This window comes from Ochlerotatus camptorhynchus, unplaced genomic scaffold, assembly GCF_037179485.1.
Source record: "Ochlerotatus camptorhynchus isolate MF236.1 unplaced genomic scaffold, CSIRO-AGI_Acam_v1.1 ptg000177l, whole genome shotgun sequence".
NCBI lineage: Eukaryota > Metazoa > Arthropoda > Insecta > Diptera > Culicidae > Ochlerotatus > Ochlerotatus camptorhynchus.
The window spans coordinates 2,534,386-2,554,145 of NW_027040667.1; the positions used below are offsets into that span (position 1 = coordinate 2,534,386).

The window sequence follows — 19,760 nt, forward strand, 5'->3', positions numbered from 1 at the left end:
CAACAAACATCAGATTGGCCTGAAATTTTTTCTACAAGTAGAAGTCATTACCAACTGCCTTCTGTGAAAATTTCAGCTTGATGAGATGTGCCGTTAATTAAAAAAAAATAGTGATAGGTTTATTACACCAAAAAGTATAATTATTCCACAACAAACGTAAAACGGGGAAATCACTCTATCTCAAACAACAAACATCAGATTGGCCTGAAATTTTTTCTACAAGTAGAAGTCATTACCATCTGCCTTCAGAGAAAATTTCAGCTTGATGAGTTGTGCCGTTAATTTAAAAAAAATAGTGATCGGTTTATTACACAAAAAAGTATAATTATTCCACAACAAACGTAAAACGGGGAAATCACTCTATCTCAAACAACAAACATCAGATTGGCCTGAAATTTTTTCTACAAGTAGAAGTCATTACCAACTGCCTTCTGTGAAAATTTCAGCTTGATGAGATGTGCCGTTAATTTAAAAAAAATAGTGATAGGTTTATTACACCAAAAAGTATAATTATTCCACAACAAACGTAAAACGGGGAAATCACTCTATCTCAAACAACAAACATCAGATTGGCCTGAAATTTTTTCTACAAGTAGAAGTCATTACCATCTGCCTTCAGAGAAAATTTCAGCTTGATGAGTTGTGCCGTTAATTTAAAAAAAATAGTGATCGGTTTATTACACAAAAAAGTATAATTATTCCACAACAAACGTAAAACGGGGAAATCACTCTATCTCAAACAACAAACATCAGATTGGCCTGAAATTTTTTCTACAAGTAGAAGTCATTACCAACTGCCTTCTGTGAAAATTTCAGCTTGATGAGTTGTGCCGTTAATTTAAAAAAAATAGTGATAGGTTTATTACACAAAAAAGTATAATTATTCCACAACAAACGTAAAACGGGGAAATCACTCTATCTCAAACAACAAACATCAGATTGGCCTGAAATTTTTTCTACAAGTAGAAGTCATTACCATCTGCCTTCAGAGAAAATTTCAGCTTGATGAGTTGTGCCGTTAATTTAAAAAAAAATAGTGATCGGTTTATTACACAAAAAAGTATAATTATTCCACAACAAACGTAAAACGGGGAAATCACTCTATCTCAAACAACAAACATCAGATTGGCCTGAAATTTTTTCTACAAGTAGAAGTCATTACCAACTGCCTTCTGTGAAAATTTCAGCTTGATGAGATGTGCCGTTAATTTAAAAAAAATAGTGATAGGTTTATTACACCAAAAAGTATAATTATTCCACAACAAACGTAAAACGGGGAAATCACTCTATCTCAAACAACAAACATCAGATTGGCCTGAAATTTTTTCTACAAGTAGAAGTCATTACCATCTGCCTTCAGAGAAAATTTCAGCTTGATGAGTTGTGCCGTTAATTTAAAAAAAATAGTGATCGGTTTATTACACAAAAAAGTATAATTATTCCACAACAAACGTAAAACGGGGAAATCACTCTATCTCAAACAACAAACATCAGATTGGCCTGAAATTTTTTCTACAAGTAGATGTCATTACCAACTGCCTTCTATAAAAATTTCAGCTTGATAAGTTGTGCCGTTAATTTTTAAAAAATAGTGATAGGTTTATTACACAAAAAAGTATAATTATTCCACAACAAACGTAAAACGGGGAAATCACTCTATCTCAAACAACAAACATCAGATTGGCCTGAAATTTTTTCTACAAGTAGAAGTCATTACCAACTGCCTTCTGTGAAAATTTCAGCTTGATGAGTTGTGCCGTTAATTTTTAAGAAAAAGTGATAGGTTTATTACACAAAAAAGTATAATTATTCCACAACAAACGTAAAACGGGGAAATCACTCTATCTCAAACAACAAACATCAGATTGGCCTGAAATTTTTTCTACAAGTAGAAGTCATTACCATCTGCCTTCAGAGAAAATTTCAGCTTGATGAGTTGTGCCGTTAATTTAAAAAAAAATAGTGATCGGTTTATTACACAAAAAAGTATAATTATTCCACAACAAACGTAAAACGGGGAAATAACTCTATCTCAAACAACAAACATCAGATTGGCCTGAAATTTTTTCTACAAGTAGATGTCACTACCAACTGCCTTCTGTGAAAATTTCAGCTTGATTTGTTGTGCCGTTAATAAAAAAAAAATCGTAATAGATTTATTACACAACAGTAAAACAGGCAAATCGCTCTATCTCTAACCCCAACCTTCAGATTGGCCTGAAATTTTTTCTACAAGTAGAAATTATTGCAAACTCAACCATTATGGAGTAGTCACTACAAAGCGCAAAAAAAAAAAAAAAAAAAAAAAGTTCAGATTCCCTAACACAGACATCAGATTTCAGGTGCTAAGACTCATTGCCGTGTCTCATGGGGAAACTTTGAGCCAGGCTTCCCCTTTTTAATAAGGTAGTTTCTACGCCGATTTTTTTTTCGATTCTAAACCCAATCACCCCGTTTGCAAGCAGGTTGAACGTTACTAAGAATAACCAACAATCCGAGATGGGTTTTAATGTCCTATATGAAGACTGCTTTTCTTTTGTTAAAAATCTTCAATTAATTTTTTCCACAACAAAAGTAAACCGGGGAAATCACTCTATCTCTAACCCCAACCGTCAGATTGGCCTGAAATTTTTTCTACAAGTAGATGTCATTACCAACTGCCTTCTATAAAAATTTCAGCTTGATAAGTTGTGCCGTTAATTTAAAAAAAATAGTGATAAGTTTATTAAACAAAAAAAGTATAATTATTCCACAACAAACGTAAAACGGGGAAATCACTCTATCTCAAACAACAAAGATCAGATTGGCCTGAAATTTTTTCTACAAGTAGAGGTCACTACCAACTGCCTTCTGTGAAAATTTCAGCTTGATTTGTTGTGCCGTTAATAAAAAAAAAATCGTAATAGATTTATTACACAACAGTAAAACAGGCAAATCGCTCTATCTCTAACCCCAACCTTCAGATTGGCCTGAAATTTTTTCTACAAGTAGAAATTATTGCAAACTCAACCATTATGGAGTAGTCACTACAAAGCGCAAAAAAAAAAAAAAAAAAAAAAAAAGTTCGGATTCCCTAACACAGACATCAGATTTCAGGTGCTAAGACTCATTGCCGTGTCTCATGGGGAAACTTTGAGCCAGGCTTCCCCTTTTTAACAAGGTAGTTTCTACGCCGATTTTTTTTTTTCGATTCTAAACCCAATCACCCCGTTTGCAAGCAGGTTGAACGTTACTAAGAACAACCAACAATCCGAGATGGGTTTTAATGTCCTATATGAAGACTGCTTTTCTTTTGTTAAAAATCTTCAATTAATTTTTTCCACAACAAAAGTAAACCGGGGAAATCACTCTATCTCTAACCCCAACCGTCAGATTGGCCTGAAATTTTTTCTACAAGTAGATGTCATTACCAACTGCCTTCTATAAAAATTTCAGCTTGATAAGTTGTGCCGTTAATTTAAAAAAAATAGTGATAAGTTTATTAAACAAAAAAAGTATAATTATTCCACAACAAACGTAAAACGGGGAAATCACTCTATCTCAAACAACAAACATCAGATTGGCCTGAAATTTTTTCTACAAGTAGAGGTCACTACCAACTGCCTTCTGTGAAAATTTCAGCTTGATTTGTTGTGCCGTTAATAAAAAAAAAATCGTAATAGATTTATTACACAACAGTAAAACAGGCAAATCGCTCTATCTCTAACCCCAACCTTCAGATTGGCCTGAAATTTTTTCTACAAGTAGAAATTATTGCAAACTCAACCATTATGGAGTAGTCACTACAAAGCGCAAAAAAAAAAAAAAAAAAAAGTTCGGATTCCCTAACACAGACATCAGATTTCAGGTGCTAAGACTCATTGCCGTGTCTCATGGGGAAACTTTGAGCCAGGCTTCCCCTTTTTAATAAGGTAGTTTCTACGCCGATTTTTTTTTTCGATTCTAAACCCAATCACCCCGTTTGCAAGCAGGTTGAACGTTACTAAGAACAACCAACAATCCGAGATGGGTTTTAATGTCCTATATGAAGACTGCTTTTCTTTTGTTAAAAATCTTCAATTAATTTTTTCCACAACAAAAGTAAACCGGGGAAATCACTCTATCTCTAACCCCAACCGTCAGATTGGCCTGAATTTTTTTCTACAAGTAGAAGTCATTACCAACTGCCTTCTGTGAAAATTTCAGCTTGATGAGTTGTGCCGTTAATTTTTAAGAAAAAGTGATAGGTTTATTACACAAAAAAGTATAATTATTCCACAACAAACGTAAAACGGGGAAATCACTCTATCTCAAACAACAAACATCAGATTGGCCTGAAATTTTTTCTACAAGTAGATGTCACTACCAACTGCCTTCTGTGAAAATTTCAGCTTGATTTGTTGTGCCGTTAATAAAAAAAAATCGTAATAGATTTATTACACAACAGTAAAACAGGCAAATCGCTCTATCTCTAACCCCAACCTTCAGATTGGCCTGAAATTTTTTCTACAAGTAGAAATTATTGCAAACTCAACCATTATGGAGTAGTCACTACAAAGCGCAAAAAAAAAAAAAAAAAAAAAAAAAAGTTCAGATTCCCTAACACAGACATCAGATTTCAGGTGCTAAGACTCATTGCCGTGTCTCATGGGGAAACTTTGAGCCAGGCTTCCCCTTTTTAATAAGGTAGTTTCTACGCCGATTTTTTTTTCGATTCTAAACCCAATCACCCCGTTTGCAAGCAGGTTGAACGTTACTAAGAACAACCAACAATCCGAGATGGGTTTTAATGTCCTATATGAAGACTGCTTTTCTTTTGTTAAAAATCTTCAATTAATTTTTTCCACAACAAAAGTAAACCGGGGAAATCACTCTATCTCTAACCCCAACCGTCAGATTGGCCTGAAATTTTTTCTACAAGTAGATGTCATTACCAACTGCCTTCTATAAAAATTTCAGCTTGATAAGTTGTGCCGTTAATTTAAAAAAAATAGTGATAAGTTTATTAAACAAAAAAAGTATAATTATTCCACAACAAACGTAAAACGGGGAAATCACTCTATCTCAAACAACAAACATCAGATTGGCCTGAAATTTTTTCTACAAGTAGAGGTCACTACCAACTGCCTTCTGTGAAAATTTCAGCTTGATTTGTTGTGCCGTTAATAAAAAAAAAAATCGTAATAGATTTATTACACAACAGTAAAACAGGCAAATCGCTCTATCTCTAACCCCAACCTTCAGATTGGCCTGAAATTTTTTCTACAAGTAGAAATTATTGCAAACTCAACCATTATGGAGTAGTCACTACAAAGCGCAAAAAAAAAAAAAAAAAAAAAAAAAGTTCGGATTCCCTAACACAGACATCAGATTTCAGGTGCTAAGACTCATTGCCGTGTCTCATGGGGAAACTTTGAGCCAGGCTTCCCCTTTTTAATAAGGTAGTTCCTACGCCGATTTTTTTTTCGATTCTAAACCCAATCACCCCGTTTGCAAGCAGGTTGAACGTTACTAAGAACAACCAACAATCCGAGATGGGTTTTAATGTCCTATATGAAGACTGCTTTTCTTTTGTTAAAAATCTTCAATTAATTTTTTCCACAACAAAAGTAAACCGGGGAAATCACTCTATCTCTAACCCCAACCGTCAGATTGGCCTGAAATTTTTTCTACAAGTAGATGTCATTACCAACTGCCTTCTATAAAAATTTCAGCTTGATAAGTTGTGCCGTTCATTTAAAAAAAAATAGTGATAAGTTTATTAAACAAAAAAAGTATAATTATTCCACAACAAACGTAAAACGGGGAAATCACTCTATCTCAAACAACAAACATCAGATTGGCCTGAAATTTTTTCTACAAGTAGAGGTCACTACCAACTGCCTTCTGTGAAAATTTCAGCTTGATTTGTTGTGCCGTTAATAAAAAAAAAATCGTAATAGATTTATTACACAACAGTAAAACAGGCAAATCGCTCTATCTCTAACCCCAACCTTCAGATTGGCCTGAAATTTTTTCTACAAGTAGAAATTATTGCAAACTCAACCATTATGGAGTAGTCACTACAAAGCGCAAAAAAAAAAAAAAAAAAAAAAAAGTTCGGATTCCCTAACACAGACATCAGATTTCAGGTGCTAAGACTCATTGCCGTGTCTCATGGGGAAACTTTGAGCCAGGCTTCCCCTTTTTAATAAGGTAGTTTCTACGCCGATTTTTTTTTCGATTCTAAACCCAATCACCCCGTTTGCAAGCAGGTTGAAAGTTACTAAGAACAACCAACAATCCGAGATGGGTTTTAATGTCCTATATGAAGACTGCTTTTCTTTTGTTAAAAATCTTCAATTAATTTTTTCCACAACAAAAGTAAACCGGGGAAATCACTCTATCTCTAACCCCAACCGTCAGATTGGCCTGAAATTTTTTCTACAAGTAGATGTCATTACCAACTGCCTTCTATAAAAATTTCAGCTTGATAAGTTGTGCCGTTAATTTAAAAAAAATAGTGATAAGTTTATTAAACAAAAAAAGTATAATTATTCCACAACAAACGTAAAACGGGGAAATCACTCTATCTCAAACAACAAAGATCAGATTGGCCTGAAATTTTTTCTACAAGTAGAGGTCACTACCAACTGCCTTCTGTGAAAATTTCAGCTTGATTTGTTGTGCCGTTAATAAAAAAAAAATCGTAATAGATTTATTACACAACAGTAAAACAGGCAAATCGCTCTATCTCTAACCCCAACCTTCAGATTGGCCTGAAATTTTTTCTACAAGTAGAAATTATTGCAAACTCAACCATTATGGAGTAGTCACTACAAAGCGCAAAAAAAAAAAAAAAAAAAAAAAAGTTCGGATTCCCTAACACAGACATCAGATTTCAGGTGCTAAGACTCATTGCCGTGTCTCATGGGGAAACTTTGAGCCAGGCTTCCCCTTTTTAACAAGGTAGTTTCTACGCCGATTTTTTTTTTCGATTCTAAACCCAATCACCCCGTTTGCAAGCAGGTTGAACGTTACTAAGAACAACCAACAATCCGAGATGGGTTTTAATGTCCTATATGAAGACTGCTTTTCTTTTGTTAAAAATCTTCAATTAATTTTTTCCACAACAAAAGTAAACCGGGGAAATCACTCTATCTCTAACCCCAACCGTCAGATTGGCCTGAAATTTTTGAAAACAAAAAAAGTATAATTATTCCACAACAAACGTAAAACTGGGAAATCACTCTATCTCAAACAACAAACATCAGATTGGCCTGAAATTTTTTCTACAAGTAGAAGTCATTACCAACTGCCTTCTGTGAAAATTTCAGCTTGATGAGATGTGCCGTTAATTTAAAAAAAATAGTGATAGGTTTATTACACAAAAAAGTATAGAGCATTTCCAGCCCAAAACGCAAACCGGTTGGTCATGAGTGTTTCCGATTTGAATGAAACATTTCTCACGTGTTCGCTGCTACTAATGGTTGCATTTTTCATTTAAATTAGATTTTTTTCTCCAGAGTAACTTTTGAAAAGGGCGTATAAAAAAATGGATTATTTTTTTTTCAAAAAATCATAACTTGAAAATTATTGATCTGATCAAAATGGCATATGAGAAAAAGTTTTAGGTAGTTAAATTATCTTTGCGGAAAAAAATACACTGAAAAAAAAACTTAGTAAATTAGTATTTAAAAAACGTAAAACGGTGATTATCTCAAAACACCCCCCCTTCGATCTTCATAATTTTTTTTTTCAAGAAAACTGAAAAAATGCCCTAATATTTGGTAAAGAGTATATGCTGGTAACTTTCTTAAAAATTTTTTTATAATTTTTGAAATTTTTGTTGGTTTTTACAAGTTGGTGAAATTGCATATTTTTTAGTAAAATAGTAATTTATTTGGATTCTACGCATAATTTTCAAAAACTTTGTATCTAGAAATTTTTTTCCTAAGTCCAGCCGTTCTCAAGTTAATGCAATTTAAAAAAATAATTATGATAATTTTCTACATTTTGGGCCATTTTCAAATGTTAGTCGTGATGTCCAGCAACGAGATGTTTTTCCATGAATATATATTAAAAAACAGACAATTCATTCTCATATATGGTAGCTGTCAGACTTACCCGTTTCTATTTAGACGCAGCGGAAAAGAAACAAGTTTATAAGTAAATACTCTCAAATATACCCAAATAATCAACAAGCCCACTCATGTGCCTTTTTTCTGTCCTCTATTAGTTGTTTACCTGGATAGAATTGTGTATGTCATAACAGAGGCTCAAAACATAAACAGGTAAACAAATATGTTATTAAACCTGTAATTGAGGTAAATTATCTAGGTACTTCTCTGACGTATACCATATTGTGCCTTAAGAGCTCATCCCGCGATATCACAACTACATAAAAAAAAGCACCCCGTGGAGGCTTCTTACACTCACACCTAAAAAAGTTTGCTATAATCAATTGTACCTAATGAAGATAGGTATAATGTCAACATTGTAATTATTCTGCTACATATATATATATATATATATATATATATATATATTGGGACGATCTTCACCTGTTCCATTCAGTTCATCTCTCTTAGCGTTTCAAGTTAAAAAGCAAGTAGTTTTTTACGATGGATAACAATTTCAAGTGTTGTAAACCTCTACCTAAATCAATTTCAAAGCATGACACAGTAGCAGTTCAGTTGTTTATCTCAAAATTATTAGAATTTTTAAAGTTGCAAATAACAGTCCAAAAGTGTATTTTTATGTCAGATGTAGATGTAGATGTAGAAATTGAATGGCATTTTTTTGCAACTTCACACGGCAAAGGTCCTTGTGATGCGATTGGCGGTACCCTTAAGAGAATGGCAACCAGAGCAAGTTTAGCTAAGCAACACGAGCACCCTATAACGGACCCCAAACAACTGTACGACTGGGCAAATAGTCGTAAAGAAGATCTTCAAACAAAAATGTCATTTTGTTATGTTTCTACGGAAGAATACAAAAAGGCTGACACGGAATTTGATCCAATTTTTAAGAAAGTGAAACCAATTCCTGGAACTCGAAAATATCATTGCTATATTCCAGTTTCAAACAACCAAATTGCAGTAAAAATATTCTCTAATTCAAACGATACACCCAAATTATTCAATGTATTCAAATAATATGAGTTGTAAAATAAAATAATAAATAGGGGAATTTACGTATTCTCGGCAACCTAAGCAGCGACCTTCTTTCTATAGCCTTTTTCTCTAAGGAACGCACACATATGCAGTATTGGTTTGTTTACAATCTTTTGCTGCCAGCTGCTCTAACAATTTCAGTCGAAAGAATTGTCAAAAACTGTTTTGAAACGCTTTTACAAAGCTCCAATCTTCTCTAGTGAGAGCGAGTATTGTCGGCAGCCAGTTTTTCTTCGGCAACCGTTCCATTTGAACTGCATGTAAATCTGCTGTTCTATTATCGGCAACTCGAAATCAGCTACAATTTGTAGTGCGTGTGTTTCATTTCAAGAAAACCTTGCTAGATTGCTTTTTCTCAGTGGTAAAAATATAGTCAAATTGAAGCTGAGAGCATAAAGAATCGTTTGCATGCATTCAGCGAAGTGTTTTCGTAAGAAAATCCAGTGAAAATAGTGTTTCAATTTGGGTTGCCGAAAATAGTCTGGCATGCCGAAGCCGTCATTTCCCCTATATACTGTTTTTTATCTCAACAAATCTTTCATTTGACCACATCAACGTGCTTCTCTTCCGCTGCCTCTAGATAGAAACGGGTAAGTCTGACAGCTACCATATCTGAGAATGAATTGTTTGTTTTTTAATATACAATCATGAAATAAAATCTCGTTGCTAGACATCTCGACGAACATTTGAAAATGGCCTAAAATGTTGAAAATTGTTATAATTATATTTTTTTAATTCGCATTAACTTGAGAACGGCTGGACTTAGGAAAAAAGTTTCTATATGCAAAGTTATCGAAAATTATGCGTAGAATCCAAATAAGTTATTATTTTTCAAAAAAATATGCATTTTCATCAACTTGTAAAAATCAACAAAAATTTAAAAAATTATAGATTTCTTTTTAAGGAAGTTACCAGCATACACTTTTCACGAAATTCAAGGATATTCCATCAATTTTCTTGAAAAAAAAAATTATGAAGATCGAAGGGGGGGTGTTTTGAGATAATCATCGTTTTACGTTTTTTAAATACTAATTTACTAAGTTTTTCTTTCAGTGTATTTTTTTCCGCAAAGATAATTTAACTACCTAAAATTTTTTCTCATATGCCATTTTGATCAGATCAATAATTTTCAAGTTATGATTTTTTGAAAAAAAATAATCCATTTTTTTATACGCCCTTTTCAAAAGTTACTCTGGAGGAAAAAATCATATTTAAATGAAAAATGCAACTATTAGTAGCAGCGAACACGTGAGCAATGTTTCATTCAAATCAGAAGGGGTCGAGACAAAATTGACATTTTTTTTAACGATTTGAGCTAGAAATGCTCTATAATTATTCCACAACAAACGTAAAACGGGGAAATCACTCTATCTCAAACAACAAACATCAGATTGGCCTGAAATTTTTTCTACAAGTAGAAGTCATTATCAACTGCCTGCTGTGAAAATTTCAGCTTGATGAGTTGTGCCGTTAGTTTTTAAAAAATAGTGATAGGTTTATTACACAAAAAAGTATAATTATTCCACAACAAACGTAAAACGGGGAAATCACTCTATCTCAAACAACAAACATCAGATTGGCCTGAAATTTTTTCTACAAGTAGAAGTCATTACCAACTGCCTTCTGTGAAAATTTCAGCTTGATGAGTTGTGCCGTTAATTTTTAAGAAATAGTGATAGGTTTATTACACAAAAAAGTATAATTATTCCACAACAAACGTAAACCGGGGAAATCACTCTATCTCTAACCCCAACCGTCAGATTGGCCTGAAATTTTTTCTACAAGTAGATGTCATTACCAACTGCCTTCTATAAAAATTTCAGCTTGATAAGTTGTGCCGTTAATTTTTAAAAAATAGTGATAGGTTTATTACACAAAAAAGTATAATTATTCCACAACAAACGTAAAACGGGGAAATCACTCTATCTCAAACAACAAACATCAGATTGGCCTGAAATTTTTTCTACAAGTAGAAGTCATTACCAACTGCCTTCTGTGAAAATTTCAGCTTGATGAGTTGTGCCGTTAATTTTTAAGAAAAAGTGATAGGTTTATTACACAAAAAAGTATAATTATTCCACAACAAACGTAAAACGGGGAAATCACTCTATCTCAAACAACAAACATCAGATTGGCCTGAAATTTTTTCTACAAGTAGATGTCACTACCAACTGCCTTCTGTGAAAATTTCAGCTTGATTTGTTGTGCCGTTAATAAAAAAAAATCGTAATAGATTTATTACACAACAGTAAAACAGGCAAATCGCTCTATCTCTAACCCCAACCTTCAGATTGGCCTGAAATTTTTTCTACAAGTAGAAATTATTGCAAACTCAACCATTATGGAGTAGTCACTACAAAGCGCAAAAAAAAAAAAAAAAAAAAAAAGTTCAGATTCCCTAACACAGACATCAGATTTCAGGTGCTAAGACTCATTGCCGTGTCTCATGGGGAAACTTTGAGCCAGGCTTCCCCTTTTTAATAAGGTAGTTTCTACGCCGATTTTTTTTTCGATTCTAAACCCAATCACCCCGTTTGCAAGCAGGTTGAACGTTACTAAGAACAACCAACAATCCGAGATGGGTTTTAATGTCCTATATGAAGACTGCTTTTCTTTTGTTAAAAATCTTCAATTAATTTTTTCCACAACAAAAGTAAACCGGGGAAATCACTCTATCTCTAACCCCAACCGTCAGATTGGCCTGAAATTTTTTCTACAAGTAGATGTCATTACCAACTGCCTTCTATAAAAATTTCAGCTTGATAAGTTGTGCCGTTAATTTAAAAAAAATAGTGATAAGTTTATTAAACAAAAAAAGTATAATTATTCCACAACAAACGTAAAACGGGGAAATCACTCTATCTCAAACAACAAACATCAGATTGGCCTGAAATTTTTTCTACAAGTAGAGGTCACTACCAACTGCCTTCTGTGAAAATTTCAGCTTGATTTGTTGTGCCGTTAATAAAAAAAAAAATCGTAATAGATTTATTACACAACAGTAAAACAGGCAAATCGCTCTATCTCTAACCCCAACCTTCAGATTGGCCTGAAATTTTTTCTACAAGTAGAAATTATTGCAAACTCAACCATTATGGAGTAGTCACTACAAAGCGCAAAAAAAAAAAAAAAAAAAAAAAAAGTTCGGATTCCCTAACACAGACATCAGATTTCAGGTGCTAAGACTCATTGCCGTGTCTCATGGGGAAACTTTGAGCCAGGCTTCCCCTTTTTAATAAGGTAGTTTCTACGCCGATTTTTTTTTCGATTCTAAACCCAATCACCCCGTTTGCAAGCAGGTTGAACGTTACTAAGAACAACCAACAATCCGAGATGGGTTTTAATGTCCTATATGAAGACTGCTTTTCTTTTGTTAAAAATCTTCAATTAATTTTTTCCACAACAAAAGTAAACCGGGGAAATCACTCTATCTCTAACCCCAACCGTCAGATTGGCCTGAAATTTTTTCTACAAGTAGATGTCATTACCAACTGCCTTCTATAAAAATTTCAGCTTGATAAGTTGTGCCGTTCATTTAAAAAAAAATAGTGATAAGTTTATTAAACAAAAAAAGTATAATTATTCCACAACAAACGTAAAACGGGGAAATCACTCTATCTCAAACAACAAACATCAGATTGGCCTGAAATTTTTTCTACAAGTAGAGGTCACTACCAACTGCCTTCTGTGAAAATTTCAGCTTGATTTGTTGTGCCGTTAATAAAAAAAAAAATCGTAATAGATTTATTACACAACAGTAAAACAGGCAAATCGCTCTATCTCTAACCCCAACCTTCAGATTGGCCTGAAATTTTTTCTACAAGTAGAAATTATTGCAAACTCAACCATTATGGAGTAGTCACTACAAAGCGCAAAAAAAAAAAAAAAAAAAAAAAAGTTCGGATTCCCTAACACAGACATCAGATTTCAGGTGCTAAGACTCATTGCCGTGTCTCATGGGGAAACTTTGAGCCAGGCTTCCCCTTTTTAACAAGGTAGTTTCTACGCCGATTTTTTTTTTCGATTCTAAACCCAATCACCCCGTTTGCAAGCAGGTTGAACGTTACTAAGAACAACCAACAATCCGAGATGGGTTTTAATGTCCTATATGAAGACTGCTTTTCTTTTGTTAAAAATCTTCAATTAATTTTTTCCACAACAAAAGTAAACCGGGGAAATCACTCTATCTCTAACCCCAACCGTCAGATTGGCCTGAAATTTTTTCTACAAGTAGATGTCATTACCAACTGCCTTCTATAAAAATTTCAGCTTGATAAGTTGTGCCGTTAATTTAAAAAAAATAGTGATAAGTTTATTAAACAAAAAAAGTATAATTATTCCACAACAAACGTAAAACGGGGAAATCACTCTATCTCAAACAACAAACATCAGATTGGCCTGAAATTTTTTCTACAAGTAGAGGTCACTACCAACTGCCTTCTGTGAAAATTTCAGCTTGATTTGTTGTGCCGTTAATAAAAAAAAAAATCGTAATAGATTTATTACACAACAGTAAAACAGGCAAATCGCTCTATCTCTAACCCCAACCTTCAGATTGGCCTGAAATTTTTTCTACAAGTAGAAATTATTGCAAACTCAACCATTATGGAGTAGTCACTACAAAGCGCAAAAAAAAAAAAAAAAAAAAAAAAAAAGTTCGGATTCCCTAACACAGACATCAGATTTCAGGTGCTAAGACTCATTGCCGTGTCTCATGGGGAAACTTTGAGCCAGGCTTCCCCTTTTTAATAAGGTAGTTTCTACGCCGATTTTTTTTTCGATTCTAAACCCAATCACCCCGTTTGCAAGCAGGTTGAACGTTACTAAGAACAACCAACAATCCGAGATGGGTTTTAATGTCCTATATGAAGACTGCTTTTCTTTTGTTAAAAATCTTCAATTAATTTTTTCCACAACAAAAGTAAACCGGGGAAATCACTCTATCTCTAACCCCAACCGTCAGATTGGCCTGAAATTTTTTCTACAAGTAGATGTCATTACCAACTGCCTTCTATAAAAATTTCAGCTTGATAAGTTGTGCCGTTAATTTTTAAAAAATAGTGATAAGTTTATTAAACAAAAAAAGTTTAATTATTCCACAACAAACGTAAAACTGGGAAATCACTCTATCTCAAACAACAAACATCAGATTGGCCTGAAATTTTTTCTACAAGTAGAAGTCATTACCAACTGCCTTCTGTGAAAATTTCAGCTTGATGAGATGTGCCGTTAATTTAAAAAAAATAGTGATAGGTTTATTACACAAAAAAGTATAATTATTCCACAACAAACGTAAAACGGGGAAATCACTCTATCTCAAACAACAAACATCAGATTGGCCTGAAATTTTTTCTACAAGTAGAGGTCACTACCAACTGCCTTCTGTGAAAATTTCAGCTTGATTTGTTGTGCCGTTAATAAAAAAAAAATCGTAATAGATTTATTACACAACAGTAAAACAGGCAAATCGCTCTATCTCTAACCCCAACCTTCAGATTGGCCTGAAATTTTTTCTACAAGTAGAAATTATTGCAAACTCAACCATTATGGAGTAGTCACTACAAAGCGCAAAAAAAAAAAAAAAAAAAGTTCGGATTCCCTAACACAGACATCAGATTTCAGGTGCTAAGACTCATTGCCGTGTCTCATGGGGAAACTTTGAGCCAGGCTTCCCCTTTTTAATAAGGTAGTTTCTACGCCGATTTTTTTTTCGATTCTAAACCCAATCACCCCGTTTGCAAGCAGGTTGAACGTTACTAAGAACAACCAACAATCCGAGATGGGTTTTAATGTCCTATATGAAGACTGCTTTTCTTTTGTTAAAAATCTTCAATTAATTTTTTCCACAACAAAAGTAAACCGGGGAAATCACTCTATCTCTAACCCCAACCGTCAGATTGGCCTGAAATTTTTTCTACAAGTAGATGTCATTACCAACTGCCTTCTATAAAAATTTCAGCTTGATAAGTTGTGCCGTTAATTTTTAAAAAATAGTGATAAGTTTATTAAACAAAAAAAGTTTAATTATTCCACAACAAACGTAAAACGGGGAAATCACTCTATCTCAAACAACAAACATCAGATTGGCCTGAAATTTTTTCTACAAGTAGAAGTCATTACCAACTGCCTTCTGTGAAAATTTCAGCTTGATGAGATGTGCCGTTAATTAAAAAAAAAATAGTGATAGGTTTATTACACAAGAAGTATAATTATTCCACAACAAACGTAAAACGGGGAAATCACTCTATCTCAAACAACAAACATCAGATTGGCCTGAAATTTTTTCTACAAGTAGAAGTCATTACCAACTGCCTGCTGTGAAAATTTCAGCTTGATGAGTTGTGCCGTTAGTTTTTAAAAAATAGTGATAGGTTTATTACACAAAAAAGTATAATTATTCCACAACAAACGTAAAACGGGGAAATCACTCTATCTCAAACAACAAACATCAGATTGGCCTGAAATTTTTTCTACAAGTAGAAGTCATTACCATCTGCCTTCAGAGAAAATTTCAGCTTAATGAGTTGTGCCGTTAATTTTTAAAAAATAGTGATAGGTTTATTACACAAAAAAGTATAATTATTCCACAACAAACGTAAAACGGGGAAATCACTCTATCTCAAACAACAAACATCAGATTGGCCTGAAATTTTTTCTACAAGTAGAAGTCATTACCAACTGCCTGCTGTGAAAATTTCAGCTTGATGAGTTGTGCCGTTAATTTTTAAGAAATAGTTATAGGTTTATTACACAAAAAAGTATAATTATTCCACAACAAACGTAAACCGGGGAAATCACTCTATCTCTAACCCCAACCGTCAGATTGGCCTGAATTTTTTTCTACAAGTAGATGTCATTACCAACTGCCTTCTATAAAAATTTCAGCTTGATGAGTTGTGCCGTTAGTTTTTAAAAAATAGTGATAGGTTTATTACACAAAAAAGTATAATTATTCCACAACAAACGTAAAACGGGGAAATCACTCTATCTCAAACAACAAACATCAGATTGGCCTGAAATTTTTTCTACAAGTAGAAGTCATTACCATCTGCCTTCAGAGAAAATTTCAGCTTGATGAGTTGTGCCGTTAATTTAAAAAAAATAGTGATAGGTTTATTACACAAAAAAGTATAATTATTCCACAACAAACGTAAAACGGGGAAATCACTCTATCTCAAACAACAAACATCAGATTGGCCTGAAATTTTTTCTACAAGTAGAAGTCATTACCAACTGCCTTCTGTGAAAATTTCAGCTTGATGAGTTGTGCCGTTAATTTTTAAGAAATAGTTATAGGTTTATTACACAAAAAAGTATAATTATTCCACAACAAACGTAAACCGGGGAAATCACTCTATCTCTAACCCCAACCGTCAGATTGGCCTGAAATTTTTTCTACAAGTAGATGTCATTACCAACTGCCTTCTATAAAAATTTCAGCTTGATAAGTTGTGCCGTTAATTTTTAAAAAATAGTGATAGGTTTATTACACAAAAAAGTATAATTATTCCACAACAAACGTAAAACGGGGAAATCACTCTATCTCAAACAACAAACATCAGATTGGCCTGAAATTTTTTCTACAAGTAGAAGTCATTACCATCTGCCTTCAGAGAAAATTTCAGCTTGATGAGTTGTGCCGTTAATTTAAAAAAAAATAGTGATCGGTTTATTACACAAAAAAGTATAATTATTCCACAACAAACGTAAAACGGGGAAATAACTCTATCTCAAACAACAAACATCAGATTGGCCTGAAATTTTTTCTACAAGTAGATGTCACTACCAACTGCCTTCTGTGAAAATTTCAGCTTGATTTGTTGTGCCGTTAATAAAAAAAAAATCGTAATAGATTTATTACACAACAGTAAAACAGGCAAATCGCTCTATCTCTAACCCCAACCTTCAGATTGGCCTGAAATTTTTTCTACAAGTAGAAATTATTGCAAACTCAACCATTATGGAGTAGTCACTACAAAGCGCAAAAAAAAAAAAAAAAAAAAAAAAAAAAAGTTCAGATTCCCTAACACAGACATCAGATTTCAGGTGCTAAGACTCATTGCCGTGTCTCATGGGGAAACTTTGAGCCAGGCTTCCCCTTTTTAATAAGGTAGTTTCTACGCCGATTTTTTTTTCGATTCTAAACCCAATCACCCCGTTTGCAAGCAGGTTGAACGTTACTAAGAACAACCAACAATCCGAGATGGGTTTTAATGTCCTATATGAAGACTGCTTTTCTTTTGTTAAAAATCTTCAATTAATTTTTTCCACAACAAAAGTAAACCGGGGAAATCACTCTATCTCTAACCCCAACCGTCAGATTGGCCTGAAATTTTTTCTACAAGTAGATGTCATTACCAACTGCCTTCTATAAAAATTTCAGCTTGATAAGTTGTGCCGTTAATTTAAAAAAAATAGTGATAAGTTTATTAAACAAAAAAAGTATAATTATTCCACAACAAACGTAAAACGGGGAAATCACTCTATCTCAAACAACAAACATCAGATTGGCCTGAAATTTTTTCTACAAGTAGAGGTCACTACCAACTGCCTTCTGTGAAAATTTCAGCTTGATTTGTTGTGCCGTTAATAAAAAAAAAATCGTAATAGATTTATTACACAACAGTAAAACAGGCAAATCGCTCTATCTCTAACCCCAACCTTCAGATTGGCCTGAAATTTTTTCTACAAGTAGAAATTATTGCAAACTCAACCATTATGGAGTAGTCACTACAAAGCGCAAAAAAAAAAAAAAAAAAAAAAAAAAAGTTCGGATTCCCTAACACAGACATCAGATTTCAGGTGCTAAGACTCATTGCCGTGTCACATGGGGAAACTTTGAGCCAGGCTTCCCCTTTTTAATAAGGTAGTTTCTACGCCGATTTTTTTTTCGATTCTAAACCCAATCACCCCGTTTGCAAGCAGGTTGAACGTTACTAAGAACAACCAACAATCCGAGATGGGTTTTAATGTCCTATATGAAGACTGCTTTTCTTTTGTTAAAAATCTTCAATTAATTTTTTCCACAACAAAAGTAAACCGGGGAAATCACTCTATCTCTAACCCCAACCGTCAGATTGGCCTGAAATTTTTTCTACAAGTAGATGTCATTACCAACTGCCTTCTATAAAAATTTCAGCTTGATAAGTTGTGCCGTTAATTTAAAAAAAATAGTGATAAGTTTATTAAACAAAAAAAGTATAATTATTCCACAACAAACGTAAAACGGGGAAATCACTCTATCTCAAACAACAAACATCAGATTGGCCTGAAATTTTTTCTACAAGTAGAGGTCACTACCAACTGCCTTCTGTGAAAATTTCAGCTTGATTTGTTGTGCCGTTAATAAAAAAAAATCGTAATAGATTTATTACACAACAGTAAAACAGGCAAATCGCTCTATCTCTAACCCCAACCTTCAGATTGGCCTGAAATTTTTTCTACAAGTAGAAATTATTGCAAACTCAACCATTATGGAGTAGTCACTACAAAGCGCAAAAAAAAAAAAAAAAAAAAAAAAAAAGTTCGGATTCCCTAACACAGACATCAGATTTCAGGTGCTAAGACTCATTGCCGTGTCTCATGGGGAAACTTTGAGCCAGGCTTCCCCTTTTTAATAAGGTAGTTTCTACGCCGATTTTTTTTTTCGATTCTAAACCCAATCACCCCGTTTGCAAGCAGGTTGAACGTTACTAAGAACAACCAACAATCCGAGATGGGTTTTAATGTCCTATATGAAGACTGCTTTTCTTTTGTTAAAAATCTTCAATTAATTTTTTCCACAACAAAAGTAAACCGGGGAAATCACTCTATCTCTAACCCCAACCGTCAGATTGGCCTGAAATTTTTTCTACAAGTAGATGTCATTACCAACTGCCTTCTATAAAAATTTCAGCTTGATAAGTTGTGCCGTTAATTTAAAAAAAGTAGAAGGGTCTGTGCCTAGGGGCACAAACGGAAGCTTGACGTAGGACCGCTAGTGGACGAAATAAATGTGAAGAGCATTAAGTTCTTTTAATTGATCAAATCAGGCATAACATTTGATAACGGCACAAAAGCATTTGTAAACAAACATTCTAAGGCCCTTTACACGCAAACCAATACCACTTACGGAAAGGTGATAGTTGCCCCTATGCGATGATGTTGTTTGTTTGCGTGGGCGTGCTTTGGTTCGCGTGTAAAGGGCCTAAGGAGGTTTGTTTACAAATGCTTTTGTGCCGTTATCAAATGTTATGCCTGAAATATCTATTATCTCAACTCTTTCCGGTTTTGAATTGTAGGCGATCCAAATTTGTAGTAATCTTTTTCAAAAAGAAAGTTGATTACGAGAATCAACAGGGCCAGTGAATTTTCATTTTGAAAATCCCGGTTTTTTCCCGGTTTTCCCGGTTCAAATCCTAGAAATTCCCGGTTGTTAATATGCAACAAAAAAAAAAAAAAAAACAAAATTTACTGATAGGATAAAAAAATGTGATTTAAGAAGATTCCCAAGATTCTGGAGCTTTGAAATTTGTGTAGAGTCTGAAACTAGAACTTTTCTTCAAAATTTGTGATTAATAACATGCTTCGTGATGCAAGATTTGGAGAAACAATAATTAAAATGTGAAATTTTGAATTTTTTTCAAG

The 19,760-nt window shown here is 33.7% G+C and overlaps 1 long non-coding RNA gene across 2 annotated transcripts in view; it reads left to right on the forward strand.

Moving 5' to 3' along the window:
* The window catches only part of LOC135701812 (uncharacterized), a 165,620-nt gene that overhangs the window by 100,368 nt on the left and 45,492 nt on the right, over positions 1–19,760 (forward strand). The window lies entirely within an intron of this gene.